The sequence below is a fragment of the Sinohyriopsis cumingii genome, chromosome 3 (genome assembly GCF_028554795.1).
Source record: "Sinohyriopsis cumingii isolate HCF-2022 chromosome 3, ASM2855479v2, whole genome shotgun sequence".
Classification (NCBI taxonomy): domain Eukaryota; kingdom Metazoa; phylum Mollusca; class Bivalvia; order Unionida; family Unionidae; genus Sinohyriopsis; species Sinohyriopsis cumingii.
In genome coordinates this window covers 4,011,873-4,038,916 of record NC_142963.1, presented here as the reverse complement: position 1 = coordinate 4,038,916, position 27,044 = coordinate 4,011,873, and the positions used below count along the sequence as shown (strand labels likewise).

The 27,044-nt window shown below is 37.1% G+C and overlaps 1 long non-coding RNA gene and 1 pseudogene across 1 annotated transcript in view; one reads left to right on the top strand and one right to left on the bottom strand.

Moving 5' to 3' along the window:
* The window catches only part of LOC149802394 (uncharacterized), a 177,193-nt gene that overhangs the window by 51,735 nt on the left and 98,414 nt on the right, over positions 1–27,044 (bottom strand). The gene's annotated exons all lie outside the window — the stretch shown is intronic.
* Positions 11,865–13,385, top strand: LOC149802396 (zinc finger protein 862-like; annotated as a pseudogene).

Sequence of the window (27,044 nt, the reverse complement as noted above, 5' to 3'; positions counted from 1 at the left end):
CAAGCTTTCTCACATACCCACACTGGCCAAGCCCGAGACCCACAATAAGCTGAGTTGGCAGTGATCTGTAATGGTGGGCGCTTTAGACCACTCGGTCCTTTGTTTACTAGATGAGCTAGAATTGATCCGCATGCTCATCTATGCAAGGCTGAAATGGGAATGAGGCAAAGGACTCGGACGTGGGCTCCAAACTCATAAAAATGACTTTCTAAGTTTACCTAACTCAAAATATAGTAATTTTGTGTACAAGTGTACATAGGATGACCGAATAAATAATTAAATATCATATCGAGATTAACCAATGAATTTTGTTGATTAATGTTAGATAACTTTAGGTTGATTGTGGAACAGTGGCAAAAGGATCATGGTACTTAAAGTGGTTTAATCAAAACTGGTTTCCAGGCCTACATGGAACCCTTAATAGCGAGACAGTTGATTAATAGCCCTTAAAAGGCGACACTGTTCTGGGAATGTCTTATATCTGTCAACTGATCTGCGGTTTCCACTAACGTAGACAGTGATGCTGATTATACGCCTTTTGGTAGTATTGGCCGAGGATATGAACCCTGAGCAGCAACTGGTGTGGTCTTGGTTGCCATGCTTTGAGCTGTCTCTCTCTAGGCTAAGTATTTCAATGTGCTGATGAAGATATTAGCTTTTTTGGAGCCCCCCAGCACATATTTTAAACCAAGATCCACCAGTCATTGTCCATCTGGGTCATTCCCCTCCTCTCCAGCTTTATAGTTTCCCAAATTATAGTTAAATTTAAAATTCCTTGTAAAAGGGATTGAAATTTGTTTAGGTGCGGATGTCATGGAAAACACTGCGCTCAGTTCATATCAAATACTGAAATGTGACAAGAGTTATACGACTGCAAATAGCTGGGTACAGACATGATGGAAAACACTTCATTAAGAAGTTGGTGTTACAATGTTACACGAGTTCTAGTTGCTGGAAGATTGAACTTTTGGGTTTTCGAATGTGATGCAAAACATCCCTTTTACTCGGTATCTAGTACTACAATGCTGTATTAGTTATAACTATAATGGATGGCAATGTTTGGTTTTGGAAAAAGTCCATGCACGGACTCTTTAGATGCATAGATTGTAGGTTTTCATGATTTGTAAGGTATAGAGAACCAAAATTTGTTTCTGAGATGCATCTTTTTATCTCTGGTCAGGATTTGGTTGCTGCCACGAGTCGCCATAGCAATCTCCTATCTGGTCAGGAACATAATGTGGAGCTCAAAATGTATTTCTGGAGGTTGTACCCATGCTATTTTTCAACATTTTCAAACCTCGACAATAGTTCCTAATGTAGTTTTCCTTTAAATATGAGAAAATAATCTTAGTTTGCGAGATGAGACACCATTGTGCATGGATTAATTGATTACAAAGTGAGTTCCTGTCGTTCATATTGGTCCGTTGATTCCATGAAGGAACCCTCATTATGTCAGTGCTCGACAAAATCCTCTTCTGACATCTCGCAGTAAACATGTTTTGTCGTACCAATGGTCAAACGTGCCTTTTGTAGAGTTTTGTCAAGACGTCGGTCTCATTTGTGTCTATTGTGGGCAGAATGTTGTTCATTGTTCATCAGCTGGGCATAGGTAGTTGTTTACGTCGACCCGGAGAAGATCGTTATCTGATATCTGAAAAGATTTCTGAATAAAAAGGTTAAAAATATATTTTCGAAAAGAAAATTATCAATGTGCCATCTTCATCCAAAGGACAGAGGAAGACAATTTCTGACCAGACCAATCACGGGAGAGGAAATTTCGACAAAAGTACAAAAAGGACTAGATACGTTTTTTTTTCTCCACCTTGTAATAATAATAATAATAATAATAATAATAATAATAATAATAATAATGCTTTATTTATAGAGGGTCAAGGACTATTCTCCGTTGAGGCCCTCTTAGTCAATTGAATCATTGATTTATAATGGTTAAAGAGACAGATGTCTGACAAGTCAACACAATTTTGGCGGTAGAAGCGAACAAAGCTTGAAAGCACAGGTATTTGCGTCAATGACATGTAGTTCGTTGATACCAATATAATGATTTGTTTGAATTTAATTGTTTATATTTGCATGAATTTGTTTCAAGCCGTAGATCAATTCTCTTGATACGAGTGTGACTGTGTTGAGTTCATGTATCTGAATTCGTACAATGATCTTTATACAAGTTTGACAAATTGTTTCAATTTGTCGTCTTGATTGTCATAGGAATCTAAGAATTTTACGCATTACTTCAGTTGATATGAGTTATGAGAATCTGTTTGAATTCATTAATCTTAGATGATTGTATGTATGCAAAAGACTTAATGTGTATTCGCTGAAAATAACATTGTTAAGCCATCTAATTAATTTTATTCATTCATTTGTGTAATTCAGACAAGAACGGAACTTATGTCTTGTGTAATGTTAATGGGAATCATTGATGAAATAGCCATTAGGAAGTACATTAATTTTATGATACTAGGTTTGTTTATGGTCTGCCACGCTTAGCTTGACCAAACATCCTATTTGAATTCTGATATCTGACATAATGAGTAATGATCTGTTCCCAGTAGGACAACTGAAAAAAATTTTAGGTTGCTTCTGCTTATTTTGAAAGGGGAAACAGCTCCACAGACGTATCCATGCAACTACTTATCCAAGTATCTTCTACGTATATATGTACTTACATATCCACCTACCCACACAAAGTTTGAGAGCTGCAAAGAGGCGAGACAGCAGAGAGGTCGGATAAAGCGAAAAGCGGAAGGACCTGGAGAAACCACCATGGTGAAGTTGGAATAGACCAGAATAAGCAGGTTATGAAGTTGTACAAAGCAATGACTTCGATTGTTCACTCGATTCTATGATTAACCTATTCTATCATTTAAAACAGATCGGCTATTTATATAAATATTTGTGTTTGAAATTTAGTGCAAGATTTATTTAAAAAAAACCTATCTTCCTAACATAATGTATGATCCCAGTTGTTTATGTAATTGATTACATTTTTGTTTTTCCATGTACAGGGACTCGTGTCATTCTGTTTTATATATCTACTCAGATCTCTCCTTATTCCATCTATAATTTCACACTTTATTTTAATATTTACTCAATCCTGGCAATAATACTGACGGCAATCATCCTCTAGATAACGACAAAAAAAGGAGCCAACACCTTGTAAAAAGGTACAACTTCATAATACCACACCACCAATTAATGAGGAACTCACTCGATATTTGAACGAACATTCAAAAATTAAATTCTCAGAAATAGAACTGTTGAGAAAGAATACATCTCCTTGAGGCACGAATACAATAACAGTAACAGACCTGAATTACAAGAAAAAACTATAAGAACTGTCACAGAAAATAAAGGAAATACAAACAGAACATTATAAGGGTTCAGTTATTATAAGTATAAAAAAAACTTGAGACAATAATGAAAAACCAGACAGAAAACAAATGAGGGACAAAACTGTATCACTGAGACTGAACACAATAATATTTCATACAGATCTAGAGAGGATGCCATGAAGAAACTGGAAGATGCTGGCATCACACAGAATGACATCAAAGGGATGTACAGAGAGGAGGAGAATGCCCCATGGTACATGGTTCTCACCAGCAAGAAGAAAGCTAAAACGTGTAAAGGTGATGGTAACATAATCTATGACGTCTTAAAAGAATATGGAACTATTTTAGATATATGAAGAGAGAACATCCTGCTTGCCAAAGATGTTCTAGAAGAAAACGGAATCCAACTTGTTAAGTTAGAAAGCATTGAAATAGACATAAAACATATCCCACACATCATATCACTTGGTACAGTAGGCATGCTGATTACAATGAAAGACTGACCACCCCTATGTCTGAAGTGCCGGCAATGTGACCGCTTAAGGAAAGACTGTCCTCAAAAAGGACCATCATACGCTGCTGCAGCGTCTTCAAACAACAGCAAACCACAAACATCAAAACCCTCAACACCCACTGAAACAAGTCCAACACCAACATCAACACCACCATGGATGACATTGACAACAACTGTTGCAACCAGTACACAATTGCAACGCCTTCTACCATTCCTGCACCCTCAGTAGTGCCTCCATCATCAACACAACCTAAACAAATGGATATCCCACTTGAAGACAACCCTCCTACACACCAAATAGTGACAAACGAGAATTGTTCGACCTTGATGAATATAAGTGGACAGTAGTAACACACAAAAAAGCGAGAACACTGGCAAATGAGAGTGAAGAAAGTGAAATGGTTTCTTAACACCCCCAATGAATGGGCCGTCAATACTCAACCCACCTAGGACTGTACAAGGACTCTGAATGCGCCCCATGGATCCATACAAGACCAACACAACTACCATACGCAACAGCAGCCTCTACACCCATCAATAAACCTCAAACCTCCCAACCTTCAACACTCAGTGCAACAACTACAATACCAACATTGACACCACCTGCTGTCACTAGTGCACCGACTGCAACACCCTCTGCCATTCCTGACTGCAACACCCTCTGCCGTCAGTACCACCTCCACCATCAGCACAAGCCGAGAAAATGTAGAAAAACCCATCAACACTAAATAGTGACAAATGCCAATTGTGCAACCTTGACGAATATAAGCACAGGTTGTCACAGAATGGTGTAAATGTTATTCATTAAATACATGTACTCGGGTTTTCGTTTTTTCGCTGTACAGCGATACCCGAGGGTGATTATGTATATGGTCTATTGTATTTCGAAATCGTGAGTACGATTCGTCCTATGCCACATGCAAGGTGCTTTCGATATGGCAAAACGAAAAGTCTAAACGTATAAATACTTTACTGTATGTAAAGGGTCTTTACAATACTAATGGTTTTGTCAGCAAGCGGCCTGCTTCAAGGATTCGCACAACTCCAGCTGTAGGGGTAGGTAATTTTTCAGTCTTAAGTGATAACTAGTGTATTACCATATTTACCTTTGCATGTTTGTTAAATAGTTTTCTTTATACAGCATAATGCGTGCATTTTTTTAAATTCTTGTTGCAACGTAGTACAGGATTTATATTGGTAATGTAAAGTTACAATTTTTTTAAAGAATTGTTTACTATAGTCTTATCGAGCAGGGTTAGGTTTACTACTGAACCTGCCATTTTGTAATTGCCATAATAATATAATCTTTATAACTTACCATGTATGACGTCCTTACGTTATTATGTCTGTATCAAGTTTAGTACACTGTATCAGGTATATTTTCAGCTGTCTGAGGGTAGGAATATCCGGGGTGTCCGGTGTTGTCTGAGGGTAGGAATATCCGGGGTGTCTGGTGTTGTCTGAGGGTAGGAATATCCGGGGTGTCCGGTGGTGTCTGAGGGTAGGAATATCCGGGGTGTCCAGTGTTGTCTGAGTGTAGAAACGTCCATTTATCTGGAGCGTTTAAGGTGCCGGAGTGTCTAATGTTTAGTGTCCGGAGTGTCTAATGTCAAGAGTGACTAAGGTGACCCAGCCGTAGAGCCGTCAAAGGACCAGGGTGTCCGGAGAGTCTAATATTTGGAGTGTCCGGAGGGTCTAATGTTCCTAGTGGTCATAGTATTCCGAGGGTCCGGAGTTTGTAGCAGTTGTGAAATTGATTCGTAGAAGCTGTGGAGCGGATATGGTGCACGGGTAACGGAGTGTATCTCCATACATGTATTTTATTAGCTGTATGCTAATTTTGGGTTAGTAAGACCCAGTGTATCATTCAGGACTGGAAAGATAGATGGTATATCCGTTCTTGTGTTTAGCAACATAATTTCGCTACCTGAGCGAATACATTTTTACTATGAGTAAAAAGCTTACATCGTTTACTATTTGAGTGAACTATATTCATCTTTCCATTATTGAATCATTTGTGAATCATTTATCCTGTGGTTTTTTTTGTGTTACTTAACTAATTTATTCGTATTTTTATTTCCATCTTTGAATCTGTGCATTTTATGTTAAATAAATCCAATATTTGGATTATAAATACGCACACATCTTCATAATCTACTGCTCATATAAATCACCACATTAAACCATATATATCTGTGTCGTCAAAACGTGTTCTGTTGTCAATCCGAAATATCCCACCCGGTTATCTTGTTACACAGGTGCTCGACGTAAGCATGATGTTGAATTTTTAAAAAATAATTTGAAGGAAAAAATCAGAGTGACAAAAATACCTTAGATTACCCCCATGACCCATTCTGACGTAGGACCATCTCTATTATACTATATAAGAGAGAAGGTGCATAACTTCCAAATACTTTGTTCCCCCCATGACTCTCGATTTCCTTCTTCTATTTCTGTCTTTAAAGGCACACGTCTATATTATATGGCTTGTTTTACTCCTGATATATTTTTCTATTCATCAAGCAATCACTGACTATTCTGCGTCTACCAAAACTGAAGTTACGGGCTTCAAAACATGAGATTTTCGCTAAGTTTTACTGTAGAGACAAATCTGAGCTCACATGACAATAAGTATAACCTACTGAGCCAATCATATTTTGGCACTGACGTATGTGCCGCATAGTTTACCTATCTTGAAAATAGAGTCGCTTGTATGTATGCAGTGAAAAAGACAAGGTCTAATTCTTCCATGGAAAAGGATTCCTAAAGGTGAATCAAGTTATTGGTAAGTAAAAACTTACTTTTGCATCTACCACTATTCTGTAATTAAAGAAGGGCTTACTAAAGAGTCGCAAACACGATACATGTAGCCCTCTTTTAACACTCGTAACTCTTTACAGAGTGCTCATAAGGGCTAAACTGGATTATGGCTGCCAGGTCTACGGATCATTGAGTGCCACATTACTCTGGAATCTTGATCCACTCCAATCAAAAGCTCTAAGGACATGCACCAGAGTCCTAAATAATACTCCCACGCAAGACATCTTTATACTAAGACGAGAATCCCTGCTAGAACTGTGGCAGAAGGAATTGGTGCTGCGATACTTGACTCGCATATCAATATACCAATCCAACGATCTTATGATCCAAGCCCTTGCAGCATGTGACAAACTATTCGACACAAAAGGGACAAATTAAAAAAATACCCAGTGGGAAAATAATTATAGATCTAAAATGAAAACTGCAAATCTCGAATATCAACCCAGAAAAAATATGGTACTACCCAGACGCCCATGGACCTGCCCCACACCACAAAATGGACCTTAGCTTACGTAAATTAGGAAACAAAACAAAACAACCCAATAGGACTAAGGGCATCAATGCTAACGTGCACAGACAACAAATACGAGACATACACCCAAATTTTCACAGACGGATCCAAAACCAAAAATCCAAATAAAACAGCAGCAGGGATAGTAATTCCAAAATTAGACATCACCTTTAGAAAAAGACTGCCAGATCAGTGTGCAATTTACACTGTAGAATTCATGGCAATACTTATGGCACTAACCTACATAAAAACACATCCAATAACTAAAATGGTCATTCTGAGCGACTAGTACAGTGTACTACAATCTTTGGCAATGGACCAATGAAAGAGTAGACCCAATATGATTAACTGTACAAGATCTCTACTCAAAAAAATTGAAAAAACCAACAAACAAGTTGAATTCGTATGGACCCCTCCCACATCCAAATTCCAGGTAATGACAAAGCAGAAGCAGAAGCAGAGAGCTCCGCAAATGAACCTATGGCCAAACACATCGCCGACAGTGCCACTGAAATCAATAGTATTATCCAGAACATGATGAATGCCATGTGGCAAGAACAATGGGTCAAGCCAATTACACAAAATGGAAAAAATTAAGTAGGACAGTTAAGTATCCAACCTTCAAAAACCCATACGATATAACAATAATAAACTGAGAAAGAGCAGGTAAAACCCTATTGGCAGGATGTGTAGGGAAACATAAAAAGGGGAACAACTACAAACTGCCCCTAATGTACAACTCCAGAAAAAATTGTGCTAAATATATGCTCCAACTACAATCAGGAGCAGGCCCGAACTAAAAACCTAACAGGAGCTAACAGGAGAACGAAGCACATACCCCGAGTTACTAGTGGCAAAAAAACAATAACATGTGAAGGACCTATAGCAACATCCTGGCATTCATTAACAAAATAGGCAAAAGGGGGCAAACAAAGCTTAAGGTACTACTAGAAAAATAGATATGTCTAGTACACAGTTGATACCATTACGCCTAAAAAAACTGAACTAAAAAAACTGAACTAAAAACAATCACCAAACAACAACAATAGGTTATAAAGTTAGCAAAGAAATATCAATACAAACAAAATAATCAGAGGCCATATTAGCTACCACCGTATAGATGGATGTCTTTGAAACTTCGATAAGGGATCTGAATATTCAGCAAATATATCGGTCTATTAAAATATAAATAGGGCTTAGGATAAGGTGCAACCTGCAAGACGGATGTCTTTGAAATGTCACTTGGGGACCTGAATACTCAGCAAAGACATCTGTCTTTTACAGAGATTTTTTTTTTAGATTAAACAAAGTAAGCAGGGAAAACCAAAAACCAAAAAAGCTAAATTAAGCACAATACCATTGAACCAGCCAGATGATCAAGGGGAAACAAAATAACATCCTCCTAGAGGCAGGCATTTCATGTCAAGCATGGCAGTACTAAAGAAGATCAGGTAGAATAAGGAAGAGCAGGAAAAGGACTCAACATCGGGACTCAACATCTGACGTAAGTACTGAACACTCACAGCAAGGAGGCTTAAAGGAAGAGCAGAAAGAAAAGACCACATGGCAGAAACCTCCTGAAGCCTTGGGGAAAGGAAAGTGTAATGGGAAAAAAATTGCCACCAACTAATCAGTAAAATGTAACCCCTCCCTAAGTCTGATAATAATTGCCATGCCGGAACAAAAATTTAACAAAGGCCTATATAAACATCCCCGCCCCCTCAACCCACATATGCATGGGAGAAAGTATTTGTGAATGTGTCATCGGAATGTATGTAAAAACTAACAGAAACAATGAACATAAATATCTAGAGCTTCCACACAAAATATAGCAGACACACCTACCCCACTCCCCCCCCCCCCCATATGGCACACACACACACACACGTTTACCACATAGGGCTTTCATTACAACGCATGAAAGACCTCTTTAGACCAACAACTCGCTGGACCTGAAGAGACTGATTGTTTTAAATTCCAACTTGAGACATCTTGCACCTGAGCTGAGGTCTCCCAAAAAATGCACAGTACACGAAATCAAAGAACTAACATAAGATGGGAAAATTCACAACTAAGAAATATTTGAATTGAATGTGACAATCACATGTTTGGCAAATATTATAGGAACAGCCCCATAAAAATAGGGAACTGGGCATTGGTCTGAAACATGAATTTTAAAACCACTGTTGCTAGCATATTTGGTGACAGCTCGTAATGAGAGGACAGGGATGCAGATGAGCTTCGGAAGACGACGAAGAATGTCGCTGTGATGGGGGGTTTGGCGGGGCCTTCAGGGCTCCTCTGCTTCCAGGACACGGAAGAAAGTATAACCACCTGGCTTTTATTGGGATAATTAGAAGTCTATAATTTGGCAAACAAAAGAAAGAACCGTGACGAAATTAAACTTATTTTATGAATTTATTGTTATTATTATTATTATTTAACACCAAAACAACTAACACTAAATGGGAGGACAGGAATCCCCACACCACATAACATTTTCTGAAAACCAGGGCTAGGACGGGGCTAAGAGGTGTCAACACAGCAAAATGTATCTGTTCTTATCGAGGGATCACTCTATCATCTTATTATAAAACTGAAGTTAATCTAGACAAATATGTTCAGGAAGGAGACCTTTAACAGAGTACAGACATTTTACGTGTTTTAAAATATATTTACCACAATGCAGTGTTTTGGCAAACTCTACTAACGTAACTACAAATGAGGAAATAAATTAGGAAATCATGTAAGTAAATAAGTAAAGTTGATAAATATGAACTTTACTCCAAACTAGGGGATTGGAATGAAACTTGATTAGTTAAACTTAAAGTATGTTATTGCTTTTGAACTTCATCCAAGAAACCCGATATTGACAGTGACACAAATTAGTTTTCTCAAACGATCCATTTCTGGGAGCATTCATCATTTCTACTGTCATGTTTCAGAACTGTAAGTACACTAACACAAGATCGCATTAATAACTTTATCCATTACTATTCACAACTTAGCTATAACTGACAAACAATTTAACTACTGACGTTCAGTTTCACTTGCTCACTAAAAGGATATATGTGGCTTTGCAAAACTTAAATGAAAGGTGCAGATGTTGCCATTTTACTTGAAAAATGCCATTTACAGCACATTATTTGTCTACATTTGATGAATACCTAAGTTTTATTAGAATTTAATGAATTAATTGTGAATAAAACATCTTATACAGGTTTAAACTCTAAGTGAAAGTCGTCGTTCAAATTTATGTTGTCAATAACTTTGAAGGTCATTTTTCATTTTATTTAAGCATCAAAAGCAGTAACATCATTGAAATGTTTACTATTCTTAAACTCCCAAATGTATTTTATGTTTTTCAGAGATGGAATCAGTGTTGTACCAGCAGAGTACTTGAAAGAACCCCTTTTTGTTGTCAGAAAACAGGACCAAGTGTTTGGTGCATTCTTCCCAAATCATTTTGAAAGGGATTAAATTTCACTGTAACTGTGCATATTATCAGCTGTCATATGAGAAATGACTATTAAAAATGGTGTCATGCCAATTCCATGCAATTTTTTGTATTTTTCGATATTTTTCTTAAAACTAAAGTGTCAAATAACCAGTGACATAACCTAATTTATTATCTATTTCCACTAGTATTTTCAATTATCCCTGATGTAACTAACATACAAATGCAAACTGTCAGATAAATGACAGATGTACTTTTAAGCATTGAAGACTTTACTTTAGATTCAGTTGCTAGAAAATATATTTTTACAATCGTCCAGTGTGGTTACAGGGCATTGGAATTGGGACCACTGTGTTATACTAACATAACTGTTAGTAAAGTGATTAAAAGTCTATGAATGGGTAGAATTTATCTAACTTTGGGATTCCAGCATGTGTGTACGATTTGGTTCTGTATCTGATATTGTTATCTCAATGTAAATTGTAATTATTTATGTGAAAGCAAAATCTGTATTCCTGTTTGGTTCCATATTGCCTGATCTGAGATGGTGAACTCTTATTTCTAAAATAAATCGATTGTCAATAATTCATATTTATTTTTTAATTCAAATTGTAGACTCGTTAGTTTTTGGGATGACAAACATCATTCATTTTAATAAACTGTAAAAAAATAATTCTGAATAAATAGTACACAGTTAAAACACACCAAGTCCATGTCCGAGCTGAAAAATTTCTAAGTCCACACTTCTGAACTATGTCCAAGATAAATAATGACTAAGTTCTTATTTCCTAGGTTTTTCCGAGCTAAAAATATACTAAGTTCTCATGTCCAAAGTATTTCCTAGGTGTCTTTATAATGTACGAGATCATGTCCAAAGTTGTTTATAAAACCTCGGACAAAATATCAGCAAAACCTTGGACGTCTGAGGTTTTTTGGTAACATTTTCAAGTAAACCTTGGAAAATGTACAGCCGGGCGAGAACTATATTCTGAACTACTTTGTTCACATGGAGCAATATGGCAGTGGAAGGAACCACATCACAACTGGAATATCATCGGCCTTTGCTGTTGTACACTATGTAGTGCGCTCCGCCAGAGGCGAATTACCAAACACATAAAAATTGATGCATATTCCTACAACTACTTCCGGGGCTATTTAAAAAATTCTGGTGCCATGTCTAAACGTCTGCTAATGGATTCGATGGAAAATATGCCTTCGAAAAAAAAGCAATATGTTTGCAAGTTCAACAGTGCTTGGATAGGCGAATTTAAATGTGTGAAGCGTAGTGAAAAGGGAGAAAGCTTTGCGTACTGCACAGCTTGCAACACGCATTTGAACATTTCTAGTGGGGGAAAAAATGATCTCACAAGGCACTTGAAAAGTATGCAGCACACTGCAAACGAAAAATTGTCACATAATGTGCCTAAAGTAACACAAATGTTTGTAACACCAACATCAGTAGACAGTGTCACTAAAGCTGAGGTTCTGTTTGCTAACTTTGTGGCAAAGCATAATTTACCATTATTGGTTGCTGATCATTTTAGTGAGCTGTGTAAGGTCATGTTCCCTGACTCGAAAATTGCTCAGAAATTTCACTGCAAAAGAACTAAGGTAACAAACGTTGTTAACAATGCACTGGGTCCAACGTATGACAATCAAGTAACTTTACTATGCAAGGAAAACCCTTTCTCAGTGATGATGGATGAGTCTCATGACAGTGGTGATGAAAAGTGTGTAGCAATTCTTGTAAGGGTGTTTGATAGTGACATTCACAGAGTGACAAACAAATTCCTGGCTATGCCCATTTGCAATATTGGAACTGGTGAAAACCTTTTCAACTGTCTTCAAGAAGTCTTAACAAACAGACAGATTCCATGAAAGAACCTGGTAGGGTTTAACAGTGACAATGCAAATGTAATGGTTGGAAAGAAAAATTCTGTCCTCTCCAGAGTTCGTGAACAGCAACCAAATGTAATTGACCTTGGGTGTATCTGCCATTTGGCCAGTACCTGTACACAGTATGGTTTGAAGAAATTGGCTGTCCCAGTTGAAGAACTTCTGGTGGACACCTACTATCACTTCACTTATAGTTCCAAGCGTAGAGAGGTGTATAAAGAATTCCTAGAATTTACCAACACTGAGGAGTACAAACTGGTCAAGCATTGTAGCACAAGGTGGCTGTCACTCCAGAAATGCATTGCACGCTTCCTTCAACAGTGGACAGCTCTTCAGTCATATTTCCAGAGCCATGAAGATGCTGAGAAGACAGGGAGTAGAGTGAACAGATCTGTGGAGAACCTTAAAAACCCTGAGATGAAACTGACATACCACTTTCTTCTATACATCATGGAACCACTGAATGACTTTTACACCATGTTCCAGGCTGGTGATGCTATGTTGGGATACCTCCATGTGGAGATGGAACGAATTCTATGGAAATTCATGGGAAAGTTTGTGAAGACGAGTGTTATCACTGCATCAGCCAGCATTACGGAGGTCAACTTTATGTCACCAGAAAACCAGCATGACAACTCTTTGTTAGCAGTGGGCATGGAAGCCAGACATTTCAGTCACAACAACTCAGACGACATTTCTCCAACCCAGCTGAGCTCCTTCTTTAGGAGTGTCAGGTCCTTCTATGAGGAAGTTACAGCAAAGATGCTAGCCAAGTTTCCATTTAATGACCAGACCCTGAAGGCCCTTGGTTACCTGAATCCTGAGAGGAGATAGGAGATTTCAGTAGAAGCTGTTCTTCAGCTGAGTGACAGACTTGTTACAGCAACTGACAAACAGTGTCAACTTGAAGATGAGTTCAGGGACTTCCAGCTCTCCCCAGCCTCTGAGCAGAGTTTCCACACCCCTGAAGAAACCCAAATTCCGAAACCTAGTGAAGCTCTCTATGGCAGCACTCAGCTTGCCACACAGTAATGCAGACCCTGAGCGCTGTTTCAGCATGTTGAGGAAGATTCAGACAGACCATGGAAATTTATGTGGAAAAGCTGTATTATCACTAATATCGTGTAAGATAAATGCAAAGTGTGACTGTTTTGAGCTAAGGCCTTCAAATGATTTGTGTATCACTGCAAAAGAAGCTTCTCTACAAGACTGAAAGACAACCAATACATGTTGAAAAAAACTAAAGTTTGTTTGAGTGTTTGAGGTTCCAGTGTGTCCTAATTTTTTTTATTACAACAGTGATTCTTGTGAAGACTTTTAAATTATTTTTATTAAGAAAATTACATATAACAAAATTAATAAAGTTCAGTAACTATTATTCATTATAGTTATTTTACTTTGTTGTGGTACAATCTGCACTTTTGCACTTAAACTTGTGAGAAAAATAGTCGTTACGCTAATCTCCCTGATTTGGACCCAATCTCCCTGATTTTGAACACAAATCTCCCTGATTTGGTTCCAGAAAACTTGGCATGTATGTGTGTTGATGCAAATTAATTAAATGATCATTTACAGGACTAGCAATTAGTTTTAGATTTTGAAAATGCTGATGATATTAGAGACAAGATAGTAGATTAAGTTTCTCTAATTAGCAAGAGTATCTTATATATATATATATATATATATATATATATATATATATATATATATATATATTAAAGAAATAGATATTTTATACTTGAACTCTGACAATCTTTGCCAACCCGTACACTTAAACTACATTTATCTAACATTTGTAATATTGCAAGATTCTCTGTTATAAGGACAAAACAACAGCATTCTCTTTATTCTACCTTACTCTCACTCACTCACAATCCATTAACCTCTGAACTTTATCTCCTAATTTAACAAACCCAAAAATAATCAATATGGCAACCCAACTTCTAAACAAACAAGCTATCAAGGAAAGAAATATTAGAAATTACAAGGAAAGTTAATTATGTAGGGAAATGGCTAAACATAACTCAAAGAATCAAAGCACAGCCTCCACTCCAACTAGCATAGGATAATTCAACCTAATGCCAGATATGAACAGTAAACAAATTCATGCTATGGACCTATCTTTCACACTCTCAACCCCAGATTTTGAACTGATCAGTGAACAAGCAAAAAAACTTGACCCTACATTACCAATTCAGTTCAATCTTATTGATAAAACAGTGGGGGAGGAAGTGCTAGATATGACCATAGCGATCAAGGAGTACCAAACTATTGAACTCATGAATAATAAGCAAATACCATACCATGCAGCCAAAAAATTAACTCGCAGTATCAAAAATCAACACTATGTCAGGACCCCAAATAAACCAGTAATTGAAGCAACCCCAATCAAACACTCAACCAACCAAGGTCAAATAAGCAAGATATACCTATACCCAACCTTCATAAAAGCTCACAATCTCACACCGAGGAAACATATATTACCAACTCAAAAACCAAATCACTGACAGACTCAACACTGGAAAAGCTTCTCCAAGAGATCAAAACCGAGCTTATTAACAACCACCTCTCCACCATGGACACAACACAGATAGTAAGCAAAATCCAACTAACTTTAAAATTAACAACATACCCCCCCCCCCAACAATGAATAAAGGACCACCCCAATAATGAATCATACAACAAACCGCAATATGATAATATGGCAATGGAATGCTAGAGGGCTAACAAGCAATATTAGTGAACTTAAAAAATCTAGCCCACAAACCAGATATTATCTGTATACAAGAAACAAAAATAACAAGCCAAAACTAAACAAACACCTTGACTCCCAGGTTATGCCCCAGGGAACTTCAAAAATTGAACCACAGGACGGGGGGGGGGGGCTTAGCCATATTTATAGCAGATAACAAACCAAATGTAACAACAGTAACCATAACACCAACCCCAGATAGTAATGAAGCAAATGAAATACAGTCCCTCATAATTCACATAGGCAGGGGTCACATACAAATATTTAACATTTATGACCCAGGTGGAAAATCAGACAACTAATTTAATTACATATAGGCAAATAAATGACCACAGACGAGTGGACCAGATCGTCATCTGTGGAGATTTCAATGCCCATAACGAGCTGTGTATGGGGGTGGGTGTGTGTGTGTGGGGGGGGGTAGTGTGATGGACAAAAGAGGCAGATTGATGGAAGCATGTACTGCTGAGTCCAACCTGACCATTTAAAACGACGGCACAAAAGCATGCCTCAGACCAGAAAATGGTCTCATGTCCGCCATCGACCTCACCATTTGCTTGCCATCTATAACCCGGATGGTGGACTGGAGGGTGGATCAAACTGACCCTTTGGACAGTGACCACTTCCCAGTAATAGACACCCTGCAGATGACTGTCCAGTACAACTTGCTCAAAATAACCCCTAGATTGGAAAACATTTAATGAAACACTAAGCAAAGTAGACACCAAAAACCTAGAAAATGACAATAACTATTATGAAAACCTGATTGATATCATACTGAAGGCAGCCACCACCAACATACCCAAAACTAGTGGTAACCCAAATAAACAAGCTGTCCCAAGGTGGAATGATGAATGTAAACATGCCATCAATGATAAGAACAAGGCCCTCAATAAATTTAAATGCATTAAAAACTCTATTGACTTCACTATATATAAACAAAGGGAGAAAAACCTTAAAAACCTAATTAAGCAGGCAAAGGAAACAACTTGGGGTATACCTAGGAAAAAATAGTAAATACCTGAACTTTAAACAAATTACCAACAAACTGCAGAAATATATGGATGAACAGAAAAATGAACCTAATGGATAAAGTCCATATTGCAAAACATATTTATACAATGCAATATGGCACGAATACGCCAACACTGACTTTGAATTTTTCTTTATAAAGAAAATCGAATCAATGATAACAAACTTCCCATGGAACGGAAAGAAAAACAAATTAGCGAAACACACGCTACAAAAAAGCAAACAGCAGGGTGGAGTACATTTACCCAACCTAAGAACCAAGCAAACTGTAAACTACCTGGACAGAATAAATTCTCTCATGAGCCAAAATATCACTAGCAAGGCACATACACTTATATTAGCTTGGCTTCTTGTTACAGAACAGACCTGAGATATACTGTAATAATCACCTCACCAAAGAAATTACACCCCCAAAGGGAAGTTGCAGAATAACTAATGCAATAAAAGCCTACCGAACCAAACCAGAGATTGGGGAATAACAAACAAAAGAGAAAATTTTAACACTAATATAAGAAGAGGTAACCAAGAAAACATCAAATTGAAAAAACACTCCCACACCTAATGTGGAAAAATATAAGGAAAAACTGGGATAAAATTAAGGACACTAAAACACAAAGCAAGATCCTAGAATACCTACACGATGCCTGGTGGACTAGTGAAAAGGCATACACAAGGAAAATAATGATAAAAATACCACCCCGCTCAATATGTAAGCAGAAACTAGATAAAAAAAAGCACATTATACTAGAATGCGCCACCCTCGCCCAACAAAGAGAAGAAATAAAAACAAAAATAATGGCAAAAACTTGACATTTTAACAACAACCAGCTACTATACACAGATACACAGCATAACCGTTGCCATAGGTATAGATAACAGAGATTTTGATCACAATATATGAAACCTGATAAGCTAGTGAAATTGAACATGTGTGTAGATCAGAAGTGGAATTTGTTTTGTTTATTCATTAACTATTGGGTGTAAATGTTCGAATAGGATGAGGGATAAGCTTAAATATGGTAGCAATGCATTTAATAATTTGCATACTTATGAAGTCTAAAGAAACGAAACAGTAATAACGTGTTCAGTCTGTTGTTAATGGTTAATTTTGTATCGAATTTCAGAGAACAAGTCATTTATAGAGAGGACTGAAGCGCATTTTTTAAAATTCCTCCTTGGAGTCAATGCACATGCAGGTGAGGAAGAAGAGGATAAAGAAAATCAAGAGTGAATTTAGTGAGTATGTATGTATGTGTGTGTGTGTGTATATATATATATATGTATATATATGCATGCAGCCAATATAGATTGAGATAGAGTGCAATAATTCAAACTTGCATTGCAGCCCCCAACTTGACTTCTGTTAAGGTAGGGATGCGTACATTATAACTTAACTGAACAGATATATTTACATGCACATTTAAAGTTTTAATAACACTAAATTTTTATTAAACAGTCACTTAGTCCATGTAGGTACTATTATTTCCAATATATAAACTGTTTTTAGCACATTCTTTATCATGAAATCCCATTAATGACTCACACACCAGTTGATTCAACCAAGAATGTTACAGCTAATCCAAAGACAGAAGAAGTTGGTACCAGAAGATATTTTCAGAAAACTATACAGATTGCATAGGCTTGAACTATATAATGAAAACTAATTTATATAAATAAATGTTATTACCTTGATGAAAATGATGTCTTACCAAAAGATAATTGTTGACATTCTTATTTTGAACATTTTTATGACTGAAAAAATGAATATACAGATTAAAGTTGAAACTAAAGTTAATAACTTGAACATTTATTTTACCAACAATATTTGCAAACGATATTGAGTTTAATATTTAATGAGTGGGAAAATTACCTGCTGTCCTGCAACTGTAGAACATAAACAAAAGATAGATCATGCAAGCGGTATAAGCTACCAGTTTGGCTTGGTGTGTAAATGAAAATTAATATGCATATTGAAGCTTACTTAAGAATGTTATTGTTTGATTAAATGCTGCCTTTTATACAACCCACAGTAAATTCTTTAAAATATTTTTTATACAGTACCATCAATGACTGACAAACCACTCCTTTCAACTCCAAAGAACAGTGCTGCTGCCCCAGAGAAGATGGCCACGCCAAAGATAGCACCAAAGAAAATGGCCACTCCAAATAAGATCACTCCAGAAAAGAAGACCCCAAGCAAGAAGTTACCCAAAATGGATGGATTGGTACCACACAGTATGAAATGCTCCCTTGTCTTGTATTTTATCTTTAATTTTTTTATAAAGGCTAAAAATTTAATATCCTTAATTTACTAAATTTAATTGGATTCTGCCCACTGGTTTCAAATGAGTCAAGTTTAAATAACTTTTCCCAAACTGGCAAGTCCATTTAATTATTTGTCTGTAATTTTCAGTCTGTGAGCAAAGTCTGAATTTTTTAAAAACTGCAAATCCCATTTCATTTCTGTTTGTTAGGAATGTTACTTGGGTCACTCTGCTTTAATTTGCAAGTTTCATAATATTTTAATATCCAAGATGTTACCAGGAGGTTGAATATTTTACATTGATTCTATTTGGAGTTTTCTTCTATCTAAAATGAATTAGAATAAAGCTTGATATGTATATGTGTATTGGGTTAGTTAATGTACATCAGATTTAAGATGTTCGTTTATAGCTTATCCAGTATTAATTGTTTAACAGAAATGTACTAGAACTAGACGTACAATCCAAGCATGTTAAAGAATAATAGAAATGTACTAGAACTAGATGTATAATCTGAGCATGTAAAAGAATAATAGAAATGTAACAGAACTAGACACACAATCAGAGCATGTTAAAAAATAATATAAATGTACTAGAACTAGACGTACAATCTGAGCATGGTAAAGAATAATAGAAATGTACTAGAACTAGATGTACAATCTGTGCATGTTAAAGAATAGAAATGTACCAGAACTTGACATACAATCTGAGCATGTTAAAGAATAATAGAAATGTACTAGAACTAGCTGTACAATCTGAGCATGTTAAAGAATAATAGAATGAACTAGAACTAGACGTACAATCTGAGCATGTTAAAGAATAATAGAAATGTACTAGAAATAGACATACAATCTGAGCATGTTAAAGAATAATAGAAATGTACTACAACTAGATGTACAATCTGACCATGTTAAAAAATAATAGAAATGTAATAATGAGATTTGTTTATAATGACATCAAGTATATTAATGGGCCATTAAAAATCTGTGCAACCAATATGGGTTGGCCATTAAATGTCCTGGTCATAATAGTTACATGTAAAACCAACTTTCAATGGGCAGCTCTCATAAGGGATGTTTCACATGTGATTACATAGTGATTTCTAATAAACTCCTGTGTTTAACATGTACTTTTTAAATGCACCGTCTCTTGGTTCAGTCAGTTTTGGGAAAAGTCAGCCACTATCAGAATTTCTGTAAGAACCCTACAGTTTCTAGAGATTTCTTTTTCATAATTTGTATTCTCTTTTGATGCATGTAAATAGTCGTCTAATTTAACTTCCTTTAACTTGCGGTGAAGGGATCAAATGATGGAACAGACTACTCAGAAAAGAAAGAGCAACAACTCCAGGTAAAACTGTATAGATTCCATGAACTGAATATTTTTGCAAAGTTGACCTTTAGGGGTAATAACACTGAAGGCATGTTACACTTACTAGCACGAAACTTGACAGATATATTGCCCCAGGGAGAAGCCCTACTGTTTTGGGGCGTCAATGGTCAAACTTTGCTATAACCTCATGTGGACATGGGCATTCTGTGCAATAAGCCAGGATATATAACACCCAGGGTCATGAAACTTCATAGTACAGTGCCCTTGGTGAGAGGAGGAACTTTATTATGCTTGACGCCTTGAAGGAATACAGTGACAACATGCACATAATTTTCACAGTATTCTGGTCTTTATTTTCATGAGTGGGTGGGGTGCTACCTTTGATCTTTACAGTAAGATATAAAAAAACTTCTATGCACAAAAAACTAATTGGCAAAATGTCATTTAATTCTCCATTAGGTAAAAATGTTATACTGTTCCTAAATAATGGTGTATGCAGAGCCAATTTATCGTCCCTCATTAAATCCTGACCTCTCTGGTGAGATTTTCCTGTCCCACATTGGTACTCCTGGTGTATTCTTATAATCATATCAGATTTTTATTAGGATAAGCTAGCTGCTAGCCAGATTAGGCTGAAATGGAAATAGGGAGTTTAACAGGCTCTAGCTGTATTAGAAATATGTATTTTGCATTATCAAAACTAAGCTTTGTGAAATTTGCAACATCTAACTGTTTACACATGATGACATCTAGTAAATATTAAGACATTAATAAAATAGTATCATTGTTGTTTATCATCTTGCATCTAATTTTATACAGGGATAGATGCATCAGAAAACTGGAAGATGATGTTAAGGCTCTCAAGGACGATAATAAATATTTAAGATGGAAACTACGAAAACTTGAAGAGAGAAATTCTCTGCAGGAAGTCAATGGTGAACAGCAGTCAAGTGTTCAAGAAGTAAAACAGCCTGCAGCAGAGGGAGAATGCAGCAGTGTTTCTGCTAAAAAGGAAGATACTCTTGATGACATAAAAAAATGTGTGCAACACATAAAATGTGATCAAGACTTTTTTGAAGTTTTAAATCTGAAGATCTTCACAAAGGATGAGCTGAAGAATTCTTCAAGAACAGGAAAAAAACTATTAAATGTGTGGGTACTGTAAGACCACCACTTCATGTGCAGAAACTGACCAAGCTGGAATTGCTAGTTCTTCAGTGCACCACAATGGACAAGGACTTGTTTTATAAGAAACTTGAAAACTTGCAAAAAATCCTGAGGAGAAGTTAAATACGGATCTTTTTTTTTTATACATTGGTCACCCTAATTGTTATCATTGTCAATAATAAATAATAAATTTGTCAATGATTAATACACATCTACTTCAATTTTAAACAGGATTGGCACAATTAATTGTGTTCTGACATTTGTTTCCGTTTCTAGAAAACTAATCTGCAATGCAACATTTTAATCTAAAATTGTATACACCCATTTGCACAAAAGGACTATTACTAAAAATGTTAGTAGTGGAAGGGAAAGTTATTTTCATAGGAAAACTACTAAATGTTTTATCAAAAGCTTTCCTGATTATCTTTTCTAAATCAGCATCAGCAGTCTGAGCTTCTAATTCACCGAAAGAGATGTTCCTGAATTTCACGAAATTTATGAATAGTTCATCATTTTTTCACAGTGTTACGGTAATACATGGGCAAGGTCAGATAGGTATGTTGGACTGGAGTCCATCAGTGAAACGCAGCACAGAGAACAAATTTTGTGTGTGATTCTGGATTGAATGGATAGCCAGTGTAGGGTATAGAGCAGCAGGGAGGCGTGCTCTGATCATGGTACTCTAAGTATGATCCGAGCAGCCATGTTTTGAACATTTTTAAGTTTCTGAAGCAGATATTGAGATGTACCAGACAGAAATGAGTTACAAAAGTCCAGTCTTGAAAGTACTAATGAACATACAAGTGTTTTAGTGGCATCAACTGAAAGATATTTGCAAATGGAGCTGATGCGTCTCAGCTCAAGATATGCAGCCTTGCATATGTTTCTGACATGTTGGTGCAACACGAGTACTGTCCAGAGTGATACCTAGGTTTTGTAATGACTCTGAATTTAATGTTGAGGTTACTGATATTTATTGTTTGAGGTAAAGGATGTGACTGAGAATGTCTTTGTGTTGTGATCAGAATGGCCGGAGTTTTATCTTCATTCGTCTGTAGCTTGTTACATGTCATCCATGATTTCACATCATAAATGCACCTCTCTACACCTTGGATGGCAGCATCAACTTCAGTTGGGTGGCTAGATTTGTATATTTGGGTGTTGTCATCATACAATTGGTGATACATTGAATGATGATCTATATCACTTGAGAGCAGCTGAGCATACAGAATGAAGAGAACAGGTCCAAGAACACACCCTGTGTAACACCACAACATAGATTAAATGGGCTGGAGTGTATTCCATTTGCAGAAACAATTTGTGTCCTATTGACCAAGTAGGACCTGAACCACAGTAAGGCTGTATCATGAATGCCAAATACATGCTGGAGATGGTGATGTACCATATTTTCCCGCATATATCCCGCAGACGCAGATAATCCGCACCCTCATATAGCCAGCGGGTTTGGGGGTTTTGTTTAAAAAATCGTTGGCATAACCCGCACCTTTGTATAACCCGCAACCATAGATTGATGAACTTTTTTGTGTATGTTCACATTGTCTACCATTACTGTTTTTTGGAAGGGCTGAATTCGTCAATGCTCACACGTGGATGACGAACGATACTACAACTACTACATTTTCACTCACCCGCCCAACATGCAAATTTGTATTTACGCTATCAACTCAGTCGGCCCCAGTCCATATTCATCCCTCTGCATCAGTTCAAGTTAGTCACCCTGCCTCCACTATATTCCGGCTGGCAGCCGGCAGATTTGAATTTCGAAGCCAGGTACTTGTGTGCCGGATATGCAGCGGTGTGAGGTCCTGAGGCTGAATGCCACAATTGTCAATTTCAAATGTAGCTCGCATGACGTCAATTAACTACCGGTATTCAGGCTCGGTACACAGTGCTTGTGCGCGTAGGCTGTCTATAGGAGCTGTGCCTCAGCTACAGGCTACATAAACGCGGACATTTCTAAATAATCTTGTATTCTTTTTAATTGTAGATTCGAGTTTAAATAATTTCTTTCTGTTTAATTTAAAAAATGCCGAAACGAAAGTCTTACACAGCCGACTTCAAGCTAACTACCATTGTGTATGCTGAATTGCATGGCAATAGAGCCACAGGCAGAAAATTTGATATTGATGAGAGTGTAATCTGAGGTTGGAGAAAAGAAAAAGGAACGTTGGAGAAGATGAATCCATGAAAATGTGTTCGTCGCGGACCTAAAGCAAAATGGCCTCACTTTGAAGCTGACCTGAAGCAGTGGATCGTGGCCCAGCGGGAAAACAACCGACCAGTCTCGACAGTTGCCATCAAACTGAAGGCCAAACTCATGGCGGCAGAGAAGCACATTGATGATTTTAAAGGAGTGCATTGGGTATATAAATTTATGAAGAGGAACCAATTGTCAGTCAGAACATGAACGACCATCGGCCAACGTCTACCCGAGAATTGGGAGAAGAAGATGGATGATTTTCGTGAATTTGTCGACCCCCCCCGCGGGGTTTGTAAAATCTGGTATAACCCGTGTGATATATGCAGGAAAATACGGTAATATATCATGGTCTATTGTGTCAAATGCTGCAGACAAATCAAGTTCGTGGGATACCTGGTTGGAACATAGAATATTATCATCAGGTCTATGAAGAATCTAGTCTAAAATGTGACTGTTTATGGGTGATCAAGTGAAAATGTATGTCAATAGTTAAATTGTAGCTAAATTGTGAGTGGTAAATGATAAAGCTTGTGTTAGTGTACTTGTAGTTAATAAAGATTTTAATTTATACACCTTAATTCTTCCACCTGAAGACAAACTCTTCCCTCCATAGTTTCTTTGCACACAAATAGTTCGACAACTGCAAATACATGGCAAGTTTATCTGTAGAGGAGTCATCTCTGAACTTCAATAGCTTCTCCAATTTATTTAATTTCTTCAAATGCATTTGTAAGTGAATTCTTATTTTTGACCTTTTGACTTAAAAATACTGCTACGTCAGTGCATTGTTAAAGCCTACTTTCCACAGATGTTTATGAGACCACCCCACCCCAACCATGTGTATTTCCTATTGCATTGGTTTTAAAATATATAATGTATTAAGCACTTCAAGCTCTGTTGGGAATATTTATTTCTATTTTTAATGTCTTCATTTTTTATTTTTAAACTGAGGAAAAAGCGCTAGGGTCAGCAGCTTAAATGGCAATGGTCGGCAGACTGGGAACATTATTTGTTTGGCCTGATATGGCACTCCGGTCTGCAGATGATCACAATCAGGGAGATAATTTAATCATATAGAACAGAATTTGGATAACTAAAGGACCCTACGTAATGCCTGAAGCAGGTGCCTATCTACTTAATGCTTTGAAATTTAAAATATACTTAAGTTGTGAAAAGTTCTGGGAAATATTTCTTTCTCATTATTCCATTGTTTGCAGAGTATGGAGTTATCCAAACACATCATCAATCTATCAAAATATTTAAAAAGTGGTCCATTGAAAGCAAACTGCTCTGTGAAAACATGCGTTTTAAAGGACAGGATTTATCAATCAATGTAATTTGTTTGCGTTATGTATATGATAATCTAGTACCGGAAATGTCTGTAAACTCCTGAATACTGTTTAGCCGAGAAAGCCTCTCGAAGATTACAAAGTCTGAGATTTGGTGTCTGCAAGGTTGCCGAGTTTTGATATTATAGAAGAAATTATTGTAAGGATTGGAGGCAAGTTCATTTCTATTTTTCATTATATTACATTAAATTTGAAAAATAGAAGAACATTTATAATCCAGACACAAACCATACAGACAACCCTGCCACACCTAAGGCACCGGCCCCAAATAAACCTACCGCAGCGGAAACTGCCACACAACAGGAGACAGACACCCTTACAACTGGTATGAACCCTACTCCTGCAGCAGCTGCAATGTTGGAGTCAGGGGACAAAAGGGAATTCGACCTTGAAGACTATCAGTGGCACACTGACAAAAATGCATGCCAAGCCAAACAGCAGTGGCGGTGAAGAGAGAGAAATGGTCACCTAACCCCCTGGACCTCAAAATTACAGACCTGGAAACCCACAAGGACTATGAAGCAGGAACAACGAAACAAAAATGAGACGAATTATCCAATGGACAATGCATATGGCTCACGGACAATCTGAAACTACAGGTGTTTACCTGGTATCAAGGAACTTTATGTTTTCATGCCCTTGTATGTATAATATGAACATTTATTCTCGTATACCTTTATCTTCTTTCTCTCTCTTCATCTCTCCTCCAACCTCCACAATCTCACACCATTTTTAGTTCTCCCACCTTTATTGACCTTGTTAAAGATACTACGTCTAGAGATAATGCAATGGCTTCAAAAATCAACATTATCACTTTAAATTGCAACGGGTTTTGCATGAATACGCATAGTAAACTACATGAAATCAATTTCTTAGTCAAGTCCAATAATATTGGCCTTTTATTACTACATGAAACCCATATCGATAATAATTCTTCAGCCAACGAAATTCAGAAAACACTATGCTGTCATGACGCTATTTGGAGCTTTGGCTCAAACCGATCTTGTGGATTAACAATACTTAATTTCAACACACATACTGAATTTTCGAAAATTGACACAGACTTGGATGGTAGATTAATTTGCCTAGCTCTTGTATTTCACGGTTTCCCATACCGCATTATTAATGTATACACACCAACCTCTGCATCCGACAAAAACGAAATCTTTAACACTCTATGCCCATACTTGACAGGACAACATAACTATTTTAGCTAGAGATTTTAACTGTGTATTTAACCCAAAACTTGATAGAACAGGCCTCTTAAACCCATCAAGCGACCTAGCTATAAGACTGATATCCTACTTCCATCTAATCGACATCTTCCGCACATTATATCCTTCATTAAAAAAATACACATAGTACAGATTTACTAACGACCCATCCCTCCCTACACTAGCAAGCAAGATACAGATTTTATGCCTCAAACAAGATACAAGAATTTATATTAGATACTTAAGTTATACATTTTTCCCAGTCAGATCACAAAGTGGTTTTCCTATCCTTATCATGTGACTCCTCCATTACTTTCAGCAAAGGATACTGGAAATGTAATAATTCCTTCCTCAAACACACCACCTTACAAAAACTCATTACCGAACTGTGCAAGAGAGAATTTCTTTACCACCATTTTACCCTATAATTTTTGAACGATCTAAAACTCAAAATTAAAGAAGAGCTAATTCGATTTTCACGAGAACTCTCAAGACTCAAGCACGCGGAAATAAAACTTTTAAAGAGGGAATATAATTTGCTGAGACATAAATACGATCAGAGCAACCGACCAGAATATTTAGAAAAACTACACGATCTATGAGAATGAAGGAAATGCAAACAGAACTTTACCGAGGATCAATCCTTAGAAGTAAAGCAAAACTTTTAGATAACAACGAAATGGAATGCAGACGAATTCCCCACATCGTCTCATTGGGGCGATGTGGTTTCCTGATAACAATGAAAGGCCACCCACCTCTATGCCTTAAATGCAGGGAATGTGGACACCTTCGGAAGGATTGTCCCAGAAAGGAACCATCCCAAGCAGCTCCCCGTCGAACCAGTTATGCATCTGTGACAGCTGGAGTGGAGAAAAACACCCCACCCCAGAATCGGCAAGCGCCCACACAGCACACAGTGGTAGTGACCACTGAAGGAACCCCGGTATCGATCCAAACATAAGTCCTAGCAAACAACCCAGACCAACCCATAGACGCACCATCACCACCAGAGGAAATGAAAGTTGGCACCCAGGCCGACAAGAGACAACTTTTCGATCTCGACGAGGGGAAATGGGAAGATGTTACGAGCAAAAAGTCCCAAATGGCACAAAAGCGAAAAATTCTTAGCACTCAAACCACCTGTGGTAATGGTAACCTACCCCCA